The sequence below is a fragment of the Oryctolagus cuniculus genome, chromosome 16 (assembly GCF_964237555.1).
Source record: "Oryctolagus cuniculus chromosome 16, mOryCun1.1, whole genome shotgun sequence".
Taxonomy (NCBI): domain Eukaryota; kingdom Metazoa; phylum Chordata; class Mammalia; order Lagomorpha; family Leporidae; genus Oryctolagus; species Oryctolagus cuniculus.
In genome coordinates, this window is record NC_091447.1 from 30,482,431 (window position 1) to 30,502,863 (window position 20,433).

Sequence of the window (20,433 nt, forward strand, 5' to 3'; positions counted from 1 at the left end):
TTCTTAGGAAAGAATATTTATTGCAATATTTAAAAGTCAGAATATTGGTTTCCCTTAAATGCTAATGATTGGAAGCTTTTTAGTAATTATGTCTGAAAGACTCAGTTGTACAGTTTTGGTAGATGGAAGATTGTTTCCTAAGCACAATAAGAATTCCTGTTGTTTTGCAGTAAACTTGGTTAAGTCCCAAGAACACTGGCTCTAGTTGTTGAAGTGAGGGCTTGTTGGGGAGGTGGGGCTTGCTTACCTCAGGACTCTGACGCATTGAAGCAGAATTCTTTATATATATGATTATATACACATTTATATATGTTTATGTTATTACGAATACATGTGTGAATATATATATATATATATATATATGTTTTTCCTTGGCTTCTGGAATAGCACTAGGTTAATACTTATTTCGAATGTTGCTCTCTAGCTTAAACAAAAACCTGTGTTATACTTTGGAACACTCATTCTTTTTTTTTTTTTCTAATAGTTGTAGTTTCAACATATCAGAATAATGTTATTAGAAGCAGTGATCTATAAGTAAATCCTGGAAAACAAGCAAACTTTCATTTATTATTTGCTTTAATGTCTATTCCCTCTTTTCACCATTTGTCCAGAGCTGTGGAAAGGGATGAGGAAGAGGGCAATTCAAGAAATGTTTTAGAGACAGTGAATAAAGAACTGCAGGTAAGGTTTAGGATTCACACAAAGGAAAAGTTCAAGAAAAAGTTGGAGCTGCGTGGTGAACATGTTGCATTTATGTATAAGTATTAGAACTCTGTCAGTAATGGCGTATAGATGGCTTTGCTTGAAAACACCATGGTGCCGGCGCTGTGGCTCACTAGGCTCACCCTCCGCCTTGCGGCACGAGCACACTGGGTTCTAGTCCCGGTTGGCGCCAGATTCTGTCCCGGTTGCCCCTCTTCCAGGCCAGCTCTCTGCTGTGGCCAGGGAGTGCAGGGGAGGATGGTTCAAATGCTTGGGCCCTACACCCCATGGGAGACCAGGATAAGTACCTGGCTCCTGCCATCGGATCAGTGCGGTACGCCGGCCTCAGCGTGCCGGCCACGCCGGCCATTGGAGGGTGAACCAACGGCAAAGGAAGACCTTTCTCTCTGTCTCTCTCTTTCACTGTCCACTCTGCCTGTCAAAAAAAAAAAAAAAAAAAAAACCAAACAAACAAACAAAAAAAAACCACCATGGTGAAAATAACTTTATTTGACTATGGTGTCCATGATAGTTATAAGGGAAAAGGAGGAGACCATTGCTGTAAACTAGGGTGAGATGATGAGGGTCTGAGAAAAGAGAGAAGTTAGAAAGGGGAGAATGTGACATAGATGTAAGTCTGAACAAAAGAATGTTAGGATTTGGTGAGTTCTTGTATGAGAGAGTGAGGAAAGATGGTCCTCAAAAAACAATAGTTTTAAACCTGGATTACTCAAAAAGAGGTGACAGCATTACGTAAGTAAATAGAGGATCAAAAAGAACTATTTATGTCATTGTATCTGACATCTAATAACTTAGATACAAGCATGTTATTTTTTTAAAAGATTTATTTATTTATTTGAAAGGCAGATTTACACAGAGAGAGAGAAGGAGAGGCAGAGAGAGAGAGGTCTTCCATCCACTGGTTCACTCCCCAATTGGCTGCTGTGGCTGGGGTTATGCCAGTCTGAAGCCAGGAGCCAGGAGCCTCCTACGGGTCTCCCACGTGGGTGCAGGGGCCCAAGGATTTGGGCCATCTTCTACTGATTTCCCAAGCCATAGCAGAGAGCTGGATTGGAAGTGAAGCATCCAGGGCTTGAACTGGCACCCATATGGGATGCTGGCACTTCAGATGGTGGCTTTACCCGCTATGCCACAGTACCGGCCCCAAAACATGTTAATTTTTAACTTTTAAAATTTATCTGAGTGGCAGACAGAACTAATGAGAGAGAGAGCAAGAAAAAAATTCCCATCTACCAGCACTCTTCCCAAATGGCCACATTGGCTCCAGCTGTGCTGGGAGCCAGAGCCTGAAGCCAAGTATCCAATCCAGGTCCCCCACGTGGGTGGCAGGAACCCAGTCATTTCAACTGTTACTGCTGCTTCAGGGTCTGCATTAGTAGGAAGCTGGAGTCAGGAGCTGAACCCAGGAATTAAATCTGAGTATCCTAATATGGGAAGTAGGTGTTTTAACTGTCAGGTTAAACACCCAATCCCCATTAACATGTTTTATATCTTGAATTCTCTTAAAGTTCTGTATATTAAAATTAAGACTATCCATTAATTACATAAGTGAGCAGGAGTGGACAAAACAGTATTTGTGCTATGTGTTAGCGTTCGGACAATCTGGTTGTAACATCTGCCAACAAAGCTGTGCTCAGTCCAGCTCCCATTCTGAACCATAATAAAGGATAGTAGAATAGAACAAATTTGGGAAATTGATTCATGCAAAACCAAACTTTGACCTGTCAGTCTTTCAAGATTAATTTTATAAATTTTTGTTTATTCTTTTATTTATTTAGAGGGAACAGATTTCGTGTATTTCATGTATAGTTTTAAGAGTATATGGGGCTGGCGCCACGGCTCACTTGGTTAATCCTCCGCCTGTGGTGCCGGCATCCCATATGGGCGCCAGGTTCTGGTCCCGGTTGCTCTTCTTCCAGTCCAGCTCTCTGCTGTGTCCTGGGAGGGCAGTGGAGGATGGCCCAAGTGCTTGGGCCCTGCACCCTCATGGAGGACCTGGGGGTGGGGTGAGGCACCTGGCTCCTGGCTTCGGATTGGCGCAGCGCACCAGCCATAGTGGCCATCTCGGGGGTGAACCAACGGAAGGAAGACTTTTCTCTCTGTCTCTCTTTGTCTATAACTCTGCCTGTCAAAAAAAAAAAAAAAAAAAAAAAGAGCATAGTGATACTTCCTACTCTACTCTCTCACCCTCCCTCACCTCCATCCTCCCTCCTTCTCCTTTTCTTGTTTATCTTTTCATTTTTACAATGACATAGTTTGTTTTCTTTAAAATCATAAACTGAACCCTCCACTAAATAAAGAGTTCATACTACCAAGCCATAACGCAGAATTTTGTGTTTATAAAGATTTTTTTTACCAGTAAAAGTAGCTTTAAAGGTCTGAAAATATTCTTCTTTAAGGCCTCTCGGGAATTTTCTGGTTAATGTACATTTGTGAAATATACTCTTCTCATAATGCCCTGTTAACTAATGGGTTGCCTATATTTGGTAGCTATAGGATTGTCATAAAGGGCCGGTGCCATAGTGTACTAGGTTAATCCTCTGCCTGCGGCACTGGCATCCCATATGGGCACTGGTTCTAGTCCCGGTTGCTCCTCTTCCAGTCCAGCAGTGCCAGTTGCTCCTCTTCTAGTCCAACTCTCTGCTATGGCAAATATAATAAATATAATTTATTTATAAATAAGAAAATATAAGTATTATGCTGTATAGAGGACTTTTCACGTAGTAGGCCTTCCATAACTATTACCTATTTTGCTATTAGTATTCTCAGGTTGAACAGGAACTTGTCTCCTGTTACTGAGTATGTACTTTTATTTAAGACTATGCATCTCAAACTTCAAGGTGAATGAAAATCATCTTTAGGATTTTTTAAAACACACATTGCTGGGCTTTACTACCTGAGCTTCTGATTAAATTAGCTTTGAGGAGGGGTGGTGGCTGAGAATATGTATCTCTAACAAGATGTTGCTGTTGTTGTTGCTAAAGGGCAAAACTTTGAGAACCAGTAGGTTAGGAAGGGGTGGAGCCTAAGAGGAGTGAGGATGAGATTTGTGTTTATAATGGTGTCAGTTACTTTGCAGTTAGGGATTCTGTTCCCTTCTGGCCGTACACATTGAACCCTAATCTTCCAAGCTTTTTGTTTTCTGAAGCAGCAGAAACCAGTCAGCAGGTGACAAATTTCATTACTCTACTTTGAATTTTCCCAGGGAGTACTCAGTATACCACTGTTAGTGCTGGCACCTTTCTGTTATTTTAAGGATTTGTTGTTTGTTTCCAAGATGGTTTTCTCTTGATGCCAGAAGATGTGATTAGGAACATTATGATGGTGTCTGGATCTATCTTGGTATTTGATATACTGTAGAATTCATACTTTTCATTTAACATTAATTTTTTAATCCAGGGGTTTCTTTCTTATATCTTTCCAGTTCTTATTTAAGTAGAGTTACAAATGGCACCACTTATAAACATGTTTGTAAGCACAGCAATGTGGCTTTCAGCATTTCTATAATGAAAGTTTAAACTACTTGGGACTCTAGCTTACATTTCTTTAAGTCTTTATGATCTAAATATTCTTTTCCATGATGCCAAAAAGGTTTTGTGTGATCATCTAAAGTTTGAAATGCTTTTTCAAATCAAAGGCACTGCCAAATTCAGAAACAACTGTGTGAAGAAAATGTGTGGAAACACCACTCATTACAGGTTGGTTTATAAAAAGAGCTGCAGATTGATAGGTCTTTGAAAAATGTTTGGTGACACAAAACTCTTTCAATCAGTTCCAAATCTGGCAACTCTCCTGTTGCATTAGGTTTTCTTTCCCTCATTTTTCTTCTCTTTCTAACAGAGACAGACACATCCTTTTTCCTGTGTCCCATTTCAGATGACTGATGGAAAAGTAAACACCAAATATGAGCATGTGGGGATGGTTTATTTCTTTTTGCATTGACTAGAAGGCAGTGTTGAAAAGGAGACACTGCTGTCATTTCACAATGTAGGAAATTTAGAAAAGGTGTTAGAGCTGTTTTAAATAATTTCTATTTTTGGATTATGCCATTCATGAGGGTATGTAGTCTTTCCTTTATAGAAGGAATTTGTTTAAAGAGTATCTGAGATCGCTTGGTGACAAATAAACAATGTGTTCAAAAGAAAGCCCTGTAATTTTTTCATTAGATGATTCATGCTTTAAAATGTCAAATGATCAGAAATGAAAGACCCAGTGATCAGGTCATTAGAAACATATGGTTCTGGGGATTATTGTGCATGCCAATTCTAATATGGAATCTCAGTCCCTCTGTTTGTCCTTGTAAAGATAAAGATGGCAGAGTACTTTGTGCCTTGTTCTTCTGTTTTTACATATTAACTCACTGCCTTTACATTTTATTTACCAACTCAGCAGTCCAGCATAATGGATAGAGGCAAAGACTATGGGGTGAGTTTGCCTGGGTTCAAATTATGTGTAACTCATCACTTAGAATTTCTATGCCTCTATTTTCTAATTTGTAAAATCAAGATAGTATGTTTGCCTTAAAAATTGCAGTGAAGAATAACAGATAATATGAGAGGTCTTCAGAAATTTCATGGAAAAATGTATGTAGTCGATTGTAGATTTTTTAAGTTGTGTGTGCCAAAATAAAATCATAGCTAATTCCATTTTACACAATTTTTTGAAGTGTCTACATATATTTGAAGCTCCTAATGTATAATATGTGCTTTGCACTTTTTGGCTTTTATTATTTATTTTAACTAGACTTCCTACTTTGATTTAGTGTCTCTCCCAAGGAGGGAAGGTTATAACGGCCTCAATATGTATTGCTCTTTAGGATATGACCTGGGAATTTTTCAGACTTAAAATGATGTAAATATTTTAATTTGGACTGTCATTTTTATGAAAATTGAAGATGTGATATTTTGGCCATGGGTTTAAAGATAGATATAATTTTACATGTTACAAAATATATTCTGTTTAGCAATTTCTCCATATATTAAGCATGAAAAAGTCTATTTTCATTCAGTATATTTTGAATTGTTTAGTGGGAAAGGCTCTATGATCTTGATTCCTATTCTCATTTCTCTGAAGCAATGAAAAAGTTATACCCGAAAGGATAATTCATTATTCATATTGAAACTCTTGAGAATGGGTCAAATAAAATGCAACCTCTGAAAATGAAATATTCTAAAGAGGACTTGAGAATCATGTTGAGTGTAATATTAGAAGCATTAAAATAATTTGTCTAGATTCATAATATCTCCAAGTTCCTACTTGTTTTCCTTGATTTTTCCAACTCATTAAGTCAGTAGCATCCATTGCTTCTTGGGAGAACAAACTCAACTGAGAACAAAGAATAGAATCATCAGCTGGCTTTGAATTTTCAAATAGAATTCTAAAGAACTTTAGCAAGATGAAAATCTTAAGCAAGCACATTTGTTTGCAAAAGCCATGCATTTTTGAGATAGACAATTGGGGGGGTATATGTCATGATTTTCTTGTAAACTGGAGCTTGCATGGAGGAACATGGGACAGAGAAGAGCACAGTTCAAAGCGCAAAGGAAGTTCCCTTGTCCTGGAGAGACTCACTCAATGGGAGGAAAATCAAGAAGATGACAGAAAATTTTACTTGCTCATCTTGCCACTTTAAGGTAAGATGTAAAATAATAATAATTTGTCTAAACTCCAGCTTATTGAAAGTCAAACATATAAAAACTTGGGGGAAATTGTAGACCCTTCTTATAGCAAAATGTCCGATGTGACATTTGAGTGGCACAGGACCAATGGCTAATCAGAGAGGCCAAGGGAACCTATAGTGCACACTGACTATAATTTTTGCCAGGGATGGTACCTGAGGTCTTCTTCTTTCCCACACCTTCTCATTTCCTTCATTCTAAAAGGAACAATGGACCAAAGATCTAGGTTCTCAAGAATTCAGAATACAGAGATCTGCCCCCTATCCTGCCACCCGTGGTATAATGCCAAGTTCTGTGATCATCACCAGTGAGTAACAGTGTGAAAAACAAACACACATTAAAGAAAAGGCCAGAAAAATCAGTGTCTTTGACACAGAATTACCAGTGGCCTGGAAAGATTGCAAGGCATTTCAGAAGTTAGGGTAAACCCAGAGGATGGAGGAACCAGATGCTTATCTTCACTCAGGTGTCAACATCTTGGGAAGGAGGAAAATGAAGAAAATTTTCCTTATATTTGTGAAGTTAAAGGATTTATTTTTGATTTGGAAAATGCTGGAGGAAAATGCTATCAGTGATAAAAAGCAAAAGTGAAGTAAATGAGTTATAAATTTACAATCACTACAGAAAGTATTAGTCAAGGTACTCATTCTATGTTCTAACGTATGTTCAAGATTGATTTTTCCCAGGGCTGGAAATGTGACAAAATAAACATAGCTCATGCAGCCCCGGTGTTGACCACACAGCCCAGAGACCCAGTGTCTGGAGATTTTTAACCTAATTGCTCACCTGACTCCAATTTCTCTCCTTTAAATTCTATCCTGCACTCTGCTGCCCACATAATCATCTGCTTGCAGTCTACTTTTGTCAAGCGTTTTGCTAACTCAAGAATCTCAGAGATGCGTTTGTTTATAAATGGAAGTACTATGATTCACTCATAGGGTTTTTTGTTTTGTTTTGCTTCTTGTTTTATTGCTATTTTTGTTCTTTTTAAATGCTTATAATTATAACTTATAACAAGTTGGTTGTAGTTTGCTCTGTAATTTTTAGCTACAGAAAATGACAGTTTAGAATCAATTTTCTTTCTGTGTCTTTGCTGTTATTCTGAACATAACATGTACTTTCTGACCATGATGATACAATTATTTTAATAAAGAATCAAAATGACCATATTAGGAAGTGCATATTGCCCTTCAAGTACTGCTGCTAAGTAATTGGATTCAATGACTACATTGAAAATTGAGAAAAGCAGGCTTACAGTTCAGCTTTGTAGTATACTGAAGTCTTATATGTCAGTTTGCCTGTTTCATGGGATTTGTAACTGAAAGACCTTGATGCTAGCTTTATACAAACAAGAAAAAATATCCTTAGCAGGGTGTGCTGACCACATGTAGCAATCATTTGATGATGTTTTTCATTCTTATAACATGTGTCTCAGGACCACTAGAAGTTATTGTTTAGAAGTTTAAATCACACAAATGAAGTGATATGGTGAGCAGCAGGTCCATCTTCACTAAGAGTTTAAATTTCAGATTCAGTTAACCAAAATTGGATCCCTGATCCATCACAAACAACTAAGCTCAGTTCTTTTGTATAAGCCATGCATTCATTTAATCACTCAGATGGTTGGTTTATTTTATATTATGGGTTATCATATGCTGAGTACACATGATATTGAAAAGAAGGAAGACATTTTAGGTAGTCAAGGAATGTAGAGTGTGGTCAGGAAGCTAGACTAATAAATATATAAATATTAGGACAGAGATTTGTACAGGTTGATCTTGGAGCCTACAGCATAGGTGTTTCAGCTTAGCAGTGTTCAGGGGAAGGGTTCCTCAAGTCTTGACAAATTATGACCTATTATACAGAAAAATAAGTTGATCAAACAAAAGGGGAAGAGAAAAGATGATGCCTTTAGAGAACCTCAGGGAGTGTAGTGTGACTGGAACATGAGATACAAGTAGAGAAAGTGGCCAGATATAAAGGTTGAAAAGTAGAGTAGAAGACATATTATGAACTATCTGATTTAAATTTCAACAAAAACCCTATAAGGTAAATGGTATTATGCTTATTTTATGGATGAAGAAACAGGCAAGGGAACTTAAACAACTACCCCATGGCCACAAAGTAGCAGAGTAGATCTTCTGACTATAAATCTAGTGCTTGTTTTATTACCACAAATAGAGGATTATTGTTTTATTTCTTAAAGGTCCTTTTTGTTTTTAATAACAAGATCATAACAGATGAGAAATTATTGAATATAAAGATTGCTTAATGATGAAGAATAATGCTATTGAGATAATTCAACTGCTAAAATTTATTAATGAAAATAATAAGAGCTCTTGCTCATGTTTGTATAGCAGGTAAGAAGCTCTTATCCACCTTGACAGCCATGTACTTGCAATCTGAATTGAGTATGAGAATTATATATATATTATTAATGACTAACCTGGATCTCATCCTTCCTGTGATAGATCTAGTGTTAGACTTTAGTTAAGTGTTTGTGCTTATTCTGTCTTCTGGAGTGCAGAGAATCTTTATGATTCTTTACATTTCTAAAGAAATCCTATATATATATATGTATATATATACACACACAGACACACACACACATATATATATATCTCACAAGTATGGCGCAACCTTTACTTTTTTTTATTTTTTTTAACTTTTATTTAGTAAATATAAATTTCCAAAGTACAGTTTATGGATTACAATGGCTTTTTCTCCCCCATAACTTCCCTCCCACCCACAACCCTCCCATCTCCCGCTCCCTCTCCCATTCCATTTACATCAAGATTCATTTTCAATTATCTTTACATACAGAAGATCCATTTAGTATATATTAAGTAAAGATTTCATCAATTTGCACCCACACAGAACATAAAGTGTAAAATACTGTTTCAGTACTAGTTATAGCGTTGACTCACATTGAACAACACATTAACGACAGAGATCCTACATGAGGAGTAAGTACACAGTGACTCCTGCTGTTGACTTAACAATTTGACACTCTGGTTTATGGCTTCAGTAATCTCTGTAGGCTCTTGTCATGTGTTGCCAAGGCTATGGAAGCCTTTTCAGCCTTTACTTTACTACTTCTGAATATCCACCTGTTCAGAAATCTTGGAGAAGAGATTGAATAGCTGACAGACCGAGTGGCCTCAAGTGAATGTTTATATGAGGTTGGCCAAAAATCATTTTGTGATTTCTTTTATATAAATAAGAATTCCAAACTACTGAAAGATTTGATATCTCAGAATGGCTTACAATGCAACAACATGAAGAGAATTTACTTTAGAATCCATAAAAACAAAACAAATTTTAGTCATGCCTTAAGCTTGTTAGGTGACCAGCAGTGGAAAAATAATCATTATTTTAAGAGAAAATTATTAACCTGGGTCTCATCCTTCCTGTGATGGATCTAGTGTTAGACTTTAGTTAAGTGTTTGTGTTATTCAGTCTTCTGGAGTGCAGAGAATCTTTATGATTCTTTACATTTCTAAAGAAATCCAATGAATTATGAAGAATTAAGAAACACTTCAGGTATGGCAATCTAAACTGAGCAGGTGTATGTTTGTGTCTATTTGTAGAAAGCCTCAAATACTTTCATTGTGCAGGTTTAGATTGTCCAAAATTTATCCTAAGTTAGACATCAAAAAATTTTGAAGACATTTCAGGTTAATACTTGGCGAAAGTGTGACAGATATTTGGTCTAATGGTTAGGATGTTGGTTAAGAACACCTGTACCCCATATTGGAGTATCTGGCATAAATACCCAGTTCTGACTCCTGATTCTAGTTTCCAGGTAATGCAGACTATCAAGGCAGAAGGTGAAAACTCAGGTATTTGGATCCCTGCTACTTATTTGGGAGACCTGACTTGGGTTTTGATCTGGTCCAGCCCTGGCAGTTATAAGCAGTTGGGAATGGCCAAGAGGATGGGAATTCTCTCATTATGAAATATATAATAAAAGTTAAAAAAATAATAAAAATAGAGAAAACCACCATCTTCATAGGCCTCATAATTCAATTGGGTAAATTGGAAAAACAAAATAAACAAAGCAACAACCAGGCTAAATTCAGAATGAGATGGTTGCTATTTGACTAAATGTTTGAGACATATTTGGCAAAATAAGTTTTTATTTTTTATATTAAGAAAAGAATTTTATAAGGTAACATACTGATTCCACTGTGTCAACCAGTCAGTACTATAACCATTATGTTCCATGACAATAAAGCTTTAGGATCTATAAACAAATGTTTTATGTGTGATTTATAAATATAACATTTTAATTGTGTTGAAAATAAATCAATACCACATCATCAGTCTCTCAGCTTATGTGAATAAATAGAACTATGGCCCTTATTTCAATTAAATTGCCTACCAATTCCTTTTTTTTAAGGGAATGAGTTTATTGGGGGAAACCTGACATACTGGAGGGAAGGGGCAAAGAAAGAAAAGAGGGAGAAGGAGAGCATAAGAGAGAGAGAGAGAGAGAGAGAGAGAGGTCAGGAGAAAGAGAGAGAGATCAGCAGGTGGAGAAGAAGAGAGGGAGAGAGAGCGATGTGTTTAGGAACAGGTCCTTTAAAACTTTGCCAGGGGACGGACAGGGAAATAGAAGCAGCGCATCCCATTAGGATGGGGGTGGAGCTTGACACTGGTGGTTGGGCCAAGTAGCCACCTGGCTTCCAGCAATGGCGGCAGGGGCTAGAGCCTAGGATGGTGTCAAGGTGTAGATCGTGCCATAGATAAGACTCTACCATTTTACTAACATTCCCCCTTTTAGTTTTTTTATAAAGCAGAAGTTGTATGGGATTACATTAGTCCCAGAACTCCATAAGGAGTAGAGGGATGATGATCTGTCTTTAGAGCTACTTCCCGCTGACATGGGGCAACAAGGTGCTCTTCACTGGCATGGGGCAATGTCTCAAGCCGCTGTCTCCTTGGTGAGGCGCCAAGTATATTCCTGTAGTAGCATTTGGATGACCACCTGGTTGCTGAAGGCCTTGGTTCGTTCCATTATCACCTTCTGTAAACACTTAAGCAGACACGGCAGTGTAAAAGGGTGAGAATAGCAACCAATGATCCTAAGAGTGGCATTAACCAGGTATGAGAGGATTTCATAGAGGAGAGGAAATGGGAGGGGGGGTGTCTCTGGACCCTTGTGAAGACTGTTTGATGGACATAGTTTAAAGCTGATCCCAAACAAGACCAGGAGAAAGGCCACTCAACTTTTTCAGGTAGAGGGGTTTGTCTGTAGAGAAATTTTGAACAATCATACAACATTAAGTGGGGGAGAGCACCATCAATACATACAGGTCGGGAGTAGAGCCATTGATGTAAGAGTAGAGGCAGTAGAGGCTATGATTACAAAGGAATGAGGGCCCAGATGGGCTAGATAGGGTCTAGAACAAAAGACAGGGTCATTATTGGAGAAACTAAGAGAGGTGCTGTCTAAGCCACAAATAAGTTCTCCGATTGAGAGGTAAATTAGAAACTGATAGAAGAGTTTGATAATAATCTGGCCTACCAATTTCTTTTTAAAATTTGTGATAGGCTGCTAAATCTATCTATAATCCCTTCCTTCTACCCCAAAGTATTTTCAGATGATGAATAGAACATGAATTGCTGTAGAAACTGTACAAGCCAAAGTAATATATTATGCAGTAGCCATGAAATTCAAGGCTTATTATGAAGTCTTTGTTTAAAAAGATCCAGAATGTGTAAGAAGATATAACAATTACTAAAATTCAATTTTCTGTTGATCAAAATCTGATGATTGTTTTTGTATAATCTGTAACGTTTTTATTTGTCCTGAATTGTTACTTGTGTTTGTTTATTTTAAAGAGAACCTCTGATGTTTCTTTCCTTTGTCCAAATTATTGGTTTCAAAATGTAAATTTAGGTTTAGTAATGTTGTATCAAATCTAAGCAATACATATTTTAGAATGATAAATAAATTTTATGTTTTATGGTGACTATGAAGAAATATATCAATTAAAATCCAAAATTTTTTGTTATTTTCTTCTCTGAGGAGAAGTTTTTTTTGCTTTTGAAAAATTTTTATTTGCTTTCCATTCTTTGCAAATATATTTTAAAATTAGCGAAGAACCACTTCTACTTTTGAAGGCAAAGAAAATATCTATAGTTCTACATTTAACCTTTTTAGAAAAAAATTCTTATGTCTTAGATATGATAAATTTGTAAACAAAATATAAATTAAGATTTGAAAACAGTATCACAAAATTGCTAGCTTTTCCAGCCTTGTTGACTAAAGAATCAATTTCTGCACCATCTTGTGTTTTAATAACCTTTGGAAACATTTCAGAATAGTTTACCAATGAAACAAATTAAGCATATTTTAAAAAACTTATGTAGCTCCTTATACATCATTACTTCCTATTCATTGGAATTTTAAAAATTCAAAAATGTTTTTGCAGATGCATAGAAGAATTGACAATACTGGGAGCAGTTTGAAGTTCTCTGACTGTCATTTCCTTTGAAAACAATTTTACTACTAGATCCAAAAGAAATATATGACCGTGTGTATATATGCTTAATCTTGCAACTAAATATTTTTGTTAATGGCATAATCTTTAGTATTGGCTTAGATTTCTAGGAAAATGATTTTGAATTAGTGCAATTTTAAACATTCAAGAAAAAAAACACAACCTATGTGGGATGATCCCATTATTCTCTTAACACTGGTGAAACTCAATCTCTCTGTAAAATGGTTTTTTATGTCTGGTTCCTGTCTCTTACACAGATTTGGGTTGTGAGACAAACTATTATCACGTTGATACCACTGAATAATTCAAAGGACACTGATCTCATTAATAGGTCAAATAATAATTTAACCTTATTATGCTGAGGATTTCATACTAAATTTGGGGTTATTTCTAAGAATCAAATAATTTTTTCTTCAGTTAAAATATTTGTTTTCTTTCATTCTGAGCTCCAATAATTTCCAAAAATCTTTAGTTATAGTTGAAAAATTGTTTATGTCATTTAGTGGTAAGCATGTTTTTAAGACATTTTTCAATCACAAGTTTTGCCTACTGTTTTTCTTTACATATTTTTATAATCTATTGGTGACAATTTTGGATTCAATATAAAGCTACAGTGGTTTTAAATATATTTATTTGTATGTTTTCCAAATGTTTTCAATAATTTATGAGTGAATGTTCTCTATCGTTTAAATTTTCAGTGACAGACCAAATTTGCATCCATTTAAATTGTAATACCTAAATATCATTTATATAAATATTAAGATGCTTTAAAATGTACTGTCTTAAAAGTTGGAAATGAATTTTTACATATAGTATCACTTATTTTATGATCATTACATGTCTGAAGACTGTATACTTGAAACAGCACTGTTCACTGTTCTTGTGAATACATTGATGCCAGTCTACCATAAGAGAATATTCTATTGTTTCACCCTATCACGATTAGCACTATGGTGTGACTCCTGTTTTTGGGAAACATTAGAGTGCAAAATTTTTTATATTACTTTCAATTGAATAAAGTTAATAAGAAGTGCACTGAAATATTTTTTAAAAAGATGTACTTATTTGTTTGAAAGTCAGAGCTACACAGAGAGAGTAGAGGCAGAGAGAGAGGGGTCTTCCATCCTTTGGTTTACTCCCAAATTGGTCGCAACAGCTAGAGTTGTGCTGATCCGAAGCCAGGAGCCAGGAGCCTCCTCCGGGTCTCCCGTGTGGGTGCAGGGGCCCAAGGACTTGGGCCATCCTCCACTGCTTTCCCAGGCCATTGCAGAGAGCTGGATGGGAAGTGGAACAGCAGGGTCTTGAACCGGTGCCCATATGGGATGCCTGCGCTTCAGGCCAGGACGTTAACCTGCTACATCACAGTGCAGGCCCCTGCACTGAAATATTGACCAAATTTTGACTTACTGGAGGCATTAAATTTGCAAAATTGAACAAATGCTGACAAGTGCTTTTTGTGCAGAGATTTTTGTAGAACTGGAGAAGCAGAACTCTAACAGTATAGATTTGATTTCGTAGGCACGAGGAAACCTGTCTGATCTACCCAGATCTTGGGTGTGAAAAGGTTAAAGGTATAACAGAGGGATGTTAGATCAAGAATGGGAGAGACTTGCAGACTTCAGTGAAGACACTAACAATAGGGAGAAGAGATGCAGTTTTTAAGGAAAGAAAGAAGATAACAAATGGAATGAAATCTTATAACTAAAGTAAATAGGAAGAGATCAATTCAAAACCTAGAAGAAAAGGATTTATGCTCTGAGATTGGCAGGAACTGTGGAGGAGGACATAGCTATCATCTGAAAATGAGGGGGCAGGAAGTAGAATGAGTTCATACCTTGTTCATTTTCTCAACTAAGTAGAAGGCCAAATTGTTTCAGTTGTGAGAGGTTTGAGAATGGAATGTTTCAGAAAGGCTGCTTTCAGAATTGGAAGTGAGATAGCCAGGGAGGGCCAAGCAAAGCATTAGCTGTGTGGTGCTGAGAGCCATTAATTTAACAAGCATCTCCTGAATCCTTGCTACATGTTAAGTACTTGGTTAGGCTCTTTGGATACAGCAATGAAAGAGGAGACCAACATTATCAGAGGTGTACAGACATGTCACCCACTGGTGAGGGAGAAGAGATAGCAGATGCATTCTCATTGAAGGGGAGCTTCTTAGACACTTTATGTTCCTTATTGTTAACTTTACTTTATATGCATTTTGAACAAGATCATCTAGTTCTCAAGGAAATTCACAGCAGAAAATTCAAAAGGTCAGAGTTAGGTACTAAATGATATTTGACAGAACAATAAGAAATGAACAAACCACAAAACTTAAAATAAAAAATGACCACCAGCGTATTAGCCAGACCCTTTGAGTTGTTGACCGAAGTCCAATTTTGTGCAGATTGGAGAGGGAAAAAAAGAAGTTGTTTATTTTGATTCACATCATTGCAAAATCTGGGAATCCCTCCCATTCTGGTTTTAGGAAGGCTACATTAGAGGTTTAAATAATCATCAGATCTTGGTCTTTGTATATTTTTGCTAAAGGAGTCTCCTATTCACTGTGATGGTATCACTCATGACACCTGTAAATCTGCTCATTCCACTTTGAGAAAGAAAATTTTCCTTTCTGCCATATCCATGTGGCAGTACCTGTATCCCAGATTTAGGGAAGCTTCACGATCTGTTTAGTGTGCCCACTGGATCTGTTGGAAGCATCTTGCATTAGCATTACAAAAACAAAAAATTGCTATAATTCAAACTTTTGTTAAAACCATCAAATTGAGGCAGGCTCTGTGGCGTGGCAGGTTAAGCTGCTGTCTGCAGCGCCTGCATCCATTATGGTTACTGTCAGCTGCTCCTCTTCCAATTCAGCTCCCTGCTTATAGGCCTAGGAAAGCAGTGGAAGATGGCCCAAGTCCTTTGGCCCCCTGTTCCCACGTGGTAAACCTGGGGGAAGCTCCTGTGTCCTGGCTTCAGCCTGACCCAACCCCAGCTGTTGTGCCCATTTTGAGAATGGACCAGCAGGTGAAAGATATCTCTCCTTCTCTGTAAATTTTGACTTTCAACTAAATATTTTTTTAAAAAAAATCAAACCTTATCATAAATCCTTCCCATGGATTGGATTCGGTTGAGTATTTTTTTTACTCTTTCTTTATTCATTAATTCTGAAAATTTAATCTTCTTTAACAAAACAGTCACTAATTACTTGGACATAACTCAATATATGCATGTGCAACTATGGTGTTTACAGTGAGTAATATAAACTGTAGAAAGCAGAAATTACATTAGTGTTTTAGGTATAGATTTAGACTAAATCATATGTGTTTGTTTGAGAAAGAATTTTGTGGTTATGCAGCTCTGTTATGTTAACAGAGATCTTAAAGGCTTTGAAGTTAATATAATACAAGCAACTATTGGACACTTTTCTTCATATTGCTTAATATAATCAGGATATTATTCAGTAGTGAAAATTTAATATTCCTAAAGATATTTTAAGGGACCTAGTCAAGCCTAATAATGTGAGTCTAATTTTAGACTGTTTACATCATGAACAAGGGGACTGCTATTGTGCAAAGTTTAGAAAATAGTCTATGTGTCTTACGTAGTTAATCATTGTAAATAATTTAATGTTTCCTATTGTATGTATTTGAATTTCTTTTTTTCTTAAGATTTCATTTATGTAAATGATAGGTAGAGCAACAGAGAGAGGGAGAGACATAGAATAAATTCTTCCATCTGTTGGTTCACTCCCCCATGGCTACAATGACAGAGGTGGGGCCAGTCCAAAGCCAGGAGGCAAAGGCTTCTCCAGGTCTCCCATGTGAGGGCAGGAGCCCAAGCACTTGGACCATCTTCCACTGCTTTCCCAGGCCATAGGCAGAGAGTTGGGTTGGAAAGGAGCAGCTGGGACATGAACTGGCACCCATGTGGGGTGTCAGTGCTGCAGGTGGAGGCTAAGCCTATGCCACAGCATAGAGCCTGTCTTTCAATTTCTGTACACCTTTTTTTGTTAGAATATTTACTTCAACTCCTTTACAATTTTATTGAAACTCATCTGTAGGCAAACAATTTAACATTATTATTGGTGTAGCTCTTATATTAAGTCCAGTAATAAAATATATCTGGGGTGAAGCACATTGCCATACTATGATTTACTCTAATTTTATTACTATGATTAATAACAATGATAACTGTTATTTTGCGTCACTTAAAATTAATGTTTTGTGACATAAGAAACCATGACCACAATCAAGGCACTGAAAATATTCATCAGTTTGGCACTGATAATATTTAATGCTTGAATTTTAACCGTGTTTGAAAGTCATTTGGAAGATGCAGATAGGATTCTTACTGATTACCAAACAAATGTCCTGATATGAAAGATATGAAGCATATAAAAATATGATATAATGTTTCTTTATAATCTAGAAAACGTAAGCTTATGACTTGATCTTTACAGTCAAAATATCCACTCCCCTCCTTCCCAAAATTTTCTAACCAGATAAGTTTACAGTGTCATCAAGTTGTATTTAGGGCAAGACATTCTGATCTCTACATTTCTGGCCTGAGGTTGAAACTATGTGAAACAAAATAAGCACCATTGTTGTATAAGAACTGTATGCAGAGCAGAGATGTTTAGCTTTAGGGGTAGTATTAAAGATTAGAATATGAAAGTTGAGAGTCTGGGGCACCTTTTCAAGAAATGCCATGGAACACAAAACAAAGATAAGGGTGCTTATGATACAACGGAATGTTAACAGAGAGATTTACTATTTAATCAAAGATATTTTCTTGAGTAAAGACTGAACATGTCAGACCCCTGGCCCTATAAAGTGGATATGCAAATGAAGAGAGACTGGGATGCTGAGATAGTGCCCAAGGGCAGAGGGAAACCACACAGATAAAAGATGACTGACCTTTACGTGGCTCAAAATTGAAACCCAAAGCCTTCTTCTCCCTAACTCATCATGGAGATTGTGCTTTTTATTTATGTGTTTGAACTTCCTCACTCAAGGTGATAAAAGGAAAATAGGGGTTGGAATACAAAATTGTGTCTGGAGATGAGATAAGAATTAAAATGTATGCTGTGTAGTACAGTAGTTTCAAAAGTGACCTCAGATTTGGTTCTGAGATTCTAGCAGCCAGAAAAAAGAAGGAAACCAGCTCAGTTGCAATCATCATTATTTTCATAAGATTAAAACAGTTGTTCTAGAGAGCAAACACTTCATTGGCACCAAAAGGAGACATTTCTTATGTTTGTTTCCCTAGAATTATTTTAACTTGAGTCTTAAGCAGAATCTTCTGATTCCCTAGACTGCTAAATACAAGGTGGGTACCTCTCAATGATAAAGTAAAACATTTTAGCTATTACTTAATTCCTAGAAAAAAAGCTTAAATATTTTCTGCTAAGAGTAGGTTATTGTTTTTAAAACTAACTAAATGGTGCCATCAAACTTTGGAAATCAATGATCCATGGAAATCATTAGTAATTAACATATTGAGTGTCATTTTGCTGTTTGCAAAGTACTTTCACGTTTATTATCATATGAAATTTTACAGTGACTCTACTGAGAAGGTAATACTGTCCCTTTTACAGTGTTCTGCCTAATAGTTTGAGGTTAGAAAATTTCCTTTAACTTACCCAGCAAGGACATGGTATAGCTGGTACTCAAACTAGAGTAGAATGTTTAAAATAATGTTTGTCCCACTACAAAAACTAGTCACAAGAGCAATCTTCCATTTAACTATTTGTCATAGATATAGGCATTTTTCCAATACTTGTTTCATATATTAGTGATATACTTTCATGTATTGCTGTAGTTTTGATAATGGAATAGATTGAAGAATCAAAAGTATAACAATAACTGCCATTTATCATTTATCGAGTACTATGCTATTATTACATTTAGTTATTATAATATCTCTGTAAGGGAAGTCTCATTGTCTGCTTTTTGCAGATCATGAAACTGTTGTTAGCAGAAATAAAACAATATCATAACTGCTCTGTGGCAGAGCCAAAAATCCTAACCAAGTGTGTCCAATTCCAAACTCTCATTTGTGACCCCTATACTGTGTGGCATGGCAGCTTTATGATAGACATCAAGCAAGCAGCCATGACAATAGGGTTAATTGTGTGAACATATTTTCCCCTTCCTTTAGCAGGAAAATTACAGAAATAGCTTTCTGCGCTGGCCATTGGATAAATATCTATTTAACTCCCTAGGGCATATTAATATCAGCAAACAGGATTTTTTTATACTAGTCTTTGTACCTATAGTTAAGAGCACAGCTTTGAAAGTTACCAAGGTAAAGTTCCTCCCCAATTTCTGTTAGGTCTCTAAAAATGAATAGTGAAGCAAATGTCATGCACATATGATCAAGAGGGCTTGATTGTGTATCACAGAGCTTGCACCTTAGAACTCAGCACATCAAAGCCATCTTCATAGTGTTCGCTATAGCCACTGAGATAGTAAATGGGTGCTGCCATTTCTGGTTTAATTGGCTAAGGGAAATCATGGTTTTATAGGAGGGAGAGGATGACCATATACAATTTTTATCAGTATTTTAGAATTCAAAGTACTCATTTTTCTCTATAATTATTACTATCCACCCTTACTCTCCTGTCTTCAGTGTATTCTTGTGTTAGGAACTGCAGTGAAGGCAAAAATGAGCAAAATCAGAGACCCAAACATTTCAGGAATTATAGTTTTTCAGGGTGTAAAGATTAATGAGTATCTTAATTATAAAAAACCCTCCCCATTATATTTACTAATGCTTAAGAAAAATACAATCATGAAGATCTGTTAGTAGGAGGCAATGGAATGCAAATAAAAACAGTAAGAGATCATTAAGGTGACACTGAATAAAGTGACGAGTTAGAAGGTTAGGTAGAACCAAATGTTGGCAGACATGTGGGGATCTACATGCATGGCTTTTTTTTTTAAAGATTTATTTAATTGAAAGGCAGAGTTACAGAGAGGCAAAGGAAAAGAGAGAGGGAGGGAGAGAGAGAGGGAGAGAATGGTCTTCCATCTGCAGGTTCACTCCCCAGATGGCCACAATGGCTGGAGCTGCACTGATCTGAAGCCAAGAGCCAGGAACTTCTTCTGGGTCTCTCACATGGGTGCAGAGGCCCAAGCACTTTGGCCATTCTGTACTGCTTCCCCAGGCCATAACAGAGAGCTGGATCGGAAGTGAAGCAACCAGGGCTCAAACTGGTGCCCATATGGGATGCCGGCACTGCAGGCGGCGGCTTTACCTGCTACACCACAGTGCTGGCCCCTGTGTATTACTCTTCATGTTGCATACTGTGTGAAGATTCTGGAAGATGGTTTGGCACACTTATTCAATAAGCTTGCCTTTTTCTATGACCCTGCAAATCTGCTCTTTGGTATGTATCCTAATAAAATTCTCAAACAGATTCATAAGGGATCATGTATGATGATATTCATTTCTGGTGTTTGGGAATTCATTGTCAAAAGTGTGGGAAAGGGGCCCGCATGGTGGCACAGCAGGTTAAGTCACCGATTGTGATGCTG

The 20,433-nt window shown here is 36.9% G+C and overlaps 1 protein-coding gene and 1 long non-coding RNA gene across 4 annotated transcripts in view; one reads left to right on the top strand and one right to left on the bottom strand.

Moving 5' to 3' along the window:
- Window positions 1–6,584, bottom strand: part of LOC127492674 (uncharacterized) — a 30,641-nt gene extending 24,057 nt beyond the window's left edge. Inside the window, exons 1-2 of the long non-coding RNA XR_007922357.2 lie at window positions 6,557–6,584; window positions 5,980–6,048 (exon numbers count right to left, since the gene is read on the bottom strand). This is a non-coding gene — a long non-coding RNA (uncharacterized lncRNA). The remainder of the gene's footprint in view (window positions 1–5,979; window positions 6,049–6,556) is intronic.
- Window positions 1–20,433, top strand: part of SUGCT (succinyl-CoA:glutarate-CoA transferase) — an 825,030-nt gene that overhangs the window by 433,615 nt on the left and 370,982 nt on the right. The window lies entirely within an intron of this gene.